The sequence below is a fragment of the Rutidosis leptorrhynchoides genome, chromosome 1, assembly GCF_046630445.1.
Source record: "Rutidosis leptorrhynchoides isolate AG116_Rl617_1_P2 chromosome 1, CSIRO_AGI_Rlap_v1, whole genome shotgun sequence".
Taxonomy (NCBI): domain Eukaryota; kingdom Viridiplantae; phylum Streptophyta; class Magnoliopsida; order Asterales; family Asteraceae; genus Rutidosis; species Rutidosis leptorrhynchoides.
In genome coordinates this window covers 720434529-720437545 of record NC_092333.1, presented here as the reverse complement: position 1 = coordinate 720437545, position 3017 = coordinate 720434529, and the positions used below count along the sequence as shown (strand labels likewise).

Genomic DNA, 3017 nt, shown 5'->3' with positions numbered 1-3017 from the left:
CTTCAACATAAGCATCATCAAAAACCACATACTCACCAGCATCATCAATTTCAGTAGGTATAAAATCTAATTTCTTTGCAATTTCATCCTTATTCACAATATTAGCATAAGAATCTAATAGAGCATTAATACCTTTGTTAAGATCAGTATCAGGTATTTTGACCTCCTGAGTTTGATTCGCAGGTGAAACATGTTTGTTGTTGACAGGTGTAGATTCAATTGTAGCAGCAACCATTGGCTTAGCAGAAATTGCAGACTCAGTAACACATTCATTGATCTTCAAACTTTCTAACTCTCGAGCTTTTTGTGATAGATTAGATTCATCATTTTTCCTCAATTCACTATTCTTGTTGTTATTCTTTGCTCTACTATTAAGATCATGTATCGAATTGTCAAATTTTCCAGGAATCCTACTTGTACGAGCAGATTTCCTGGTTTTAGGGTTTGCAGACATGATCAGATCGTGAAACGAGTGCAGATTGTTGTGAATTGGCAACGTAGATAAGCTCGTCTCTCTATTATGGCTAGATTAAGGAAAGAATTGGATGAATAACGAAGGAATTTGGATCAAAAATGGTGGAAAATGGTGATGAATGGTGTAACAAACTTTCCCGCCAAAATCGCCATTCCAGAGTAAGTTTTTTGTTTTTAAGTTTGATCGAGAGTTTAAGATTTTTAGTTTCCAGCACCATTAAACGTCAAGAACTCTTTTACGTTCGTTTAATAGACTTGTGATGGCTGTAAATGTTAAACAATTTTAAACATGTAGAAGCGTTAACAAATAAAAACTTTATGACAACCGAAAGCGTCAAAAGAGTTAAAAACTTTGACACCCTTACAAAACGTCAAAAACAATAGTTTTGACAACTAAACCCGTCAAAAATTTACCAAATTAAAAAACGGTTTTTCAAGATAAAGGCTGGCCCATCAATAGATTTAAACACTTCATTTCGATTCGTTGTTTTCTCCGGTCATTCATCAATTAATTACCGCAGTTCATTGCGGTTTTGTTCATCAATGAGTTAGGTTTAAACAGTTATGATTTTATCATCCGTTCAATTTCTTCAATCAAATCACATACTTAGGGTTTAATCAAATAGTCATGGTTTTCGAATCAATTTGTTGAGTAATGGTTATATCGATTCACTCTGTTAAGCTTTAAGCTCGGCTCTGACAGTTTGCATATTTCAAGTTAGTGAATTCAATTCAGGTTAGTAAAATATCAATGATCTATTTTTGTCGACTCCGTGTGAGTGATATTTCGTTGTTGTTAGTGAATTCCTTCTTACTTCAATTGAATCACTTAGTTAGGGTTTAATCAATGAGTGAATTCGTTCATGTTGTTAATTGTATGTAAGTGATGATTCGATGATTAATTGTTCCTTCAAAGTTCAACCACATATCGAATAGTGTTTGCTAATACAGCTAGTTAGGGTTTTATTCGGTTGTATTTATTGATAATTTGATGTTTAATTGTTGTATTTAATTATAATTTGGTGATTAATTGAATCACGTAGTTAGGGTTTACTCACTAAGTGAACTTGTGCTAATTTTCATTTCTTTATCGTAGTTCCTAGAGTTTTGGCTCGGAGTCTATATCATCGGTTCAAGTAAGCATCTTCTTTGATCTCACTTTGTAAAAGCTGTGTTAAGTAGAAATTAACAGATCTTTACGACATAACTGTTGTGATCAATTCCTCATAATACTTTATACACTATATTACACTAAATTCAAAATGGAGATAAGTTTTGTCTCTAAATATATGTGAGGGTTAGCGCACGTGAATGATAATCACTTGTAAATCACAGATCTGCGAGGATATTTTGAAGTGTTGGATGCAGAAACTCCTGGATTACTCAATGTAACACTTTTTTTTTTTTTTGTTATAATGTAACTATTTAATCTCTTGGTTCACCTTTTCATGGTCATAATTGTTGCATTTTCTTTTCTTTTTCGTACAGCTGTTTCAATATCTACCTTCCACTCTTAGAATGTTAGCGTCGAGTTCTGTAAATCAGTTCATTATGCTGATGCCACCAGCAAGTATCAGTTAAGCATTCATTAATGTGTTGTTTCTTGTTAATCTTCTTTTATATTATGTGGTTCCACATGATCTTGTTTTCTTCAGCCACATAATATAATTGAATACATCCTGCAAGTGAACAAGGACCCTGACTACTGCTCCCTTTTAAGTACAGGTTTAATCATGTGGAGTTGGGTCACATTTCTTGTCAACAATTATTGCTGCCATTTAATTTATATGTATTTATTATGTATTTGTGGGTCAAATTTTGAAATTAATGATGGTTCAAGTTTATACTTGCAGGATGACGGGTCTCTTCCAAACCATGATCAGGTACTGATGATATCTGTGTCTATCTAGAACTCTCTATGTAGAACAACTTTTTTATACACACACTACAAATAAAAGCTCGATTTTTAACGCTTATTTTCTGACGTAAATATCAAACGTTACTAATATTTGTAATTTTTGACGTTTGTTGGTGTAATTAAGTTCCAGACGTTTCCTTTATAAATTTTTTACACGAACAGCTGTCAAGATGAGTTAGACGATTCAAAGCGTTGAAAAGAGAAGAGAGAGTAGACGTACAAAAGCGTTAAAAAGACAAGAAAAAATACACAATCAAAAGCGTTCAAAAGAGAAAATTAATTCACTCTTATTAGAAGTGTCAAGGTTTGTTTGGTTCAGTGAAATTCCTTGGTTAAATCCAAGCCAATTCAGAAGATGAGACTGTTGGAAACTAAACTTGATTGTGGGCTATTTGTTTTGGATTTGGGCTTGCAAGTATACAAATATTTTGGATCAAGATTATAGCCCATTATGTAGAAACTTCTTGTAATATGTAGTAGTGAAAGTGTGTAGAATGTGTGTAGAATAATCTTGTAAAATATCTAAGTCTAGAATTATCATGAGAATACTTAGGAAATATCTAGATATTAGATGATGAAGTATTCTAGACTAGTCCATGGTGCAGTATAAATAGATGGATTCACC

At 32.8% G+C, this 3017-nt stretch overlaps 1 long non-coding RNA gene across 1 annotated transcript; it reads left to right on the top strand.

Annotated features, from left to right (window-relative positions):
* The first annotated feature begins 983 nt into the window (after window positions 1-983).
* Window positions 984-2748, top strand: LOC139886290 (uncharacterized). The gene is made up of 5 exons (XR_011772380.1): window positions 984-1210; window positions 1571-1610; window positions 1810-1862; window positions 1963-2357; window positions 2555-2748. It is a non-coding gene; the product is annotated as an uncharacterized lncRNA (long non-coding RNA).
* The last annotated feature ends 269 nt before the right edge of the window (window positions 2749-3017 follow it).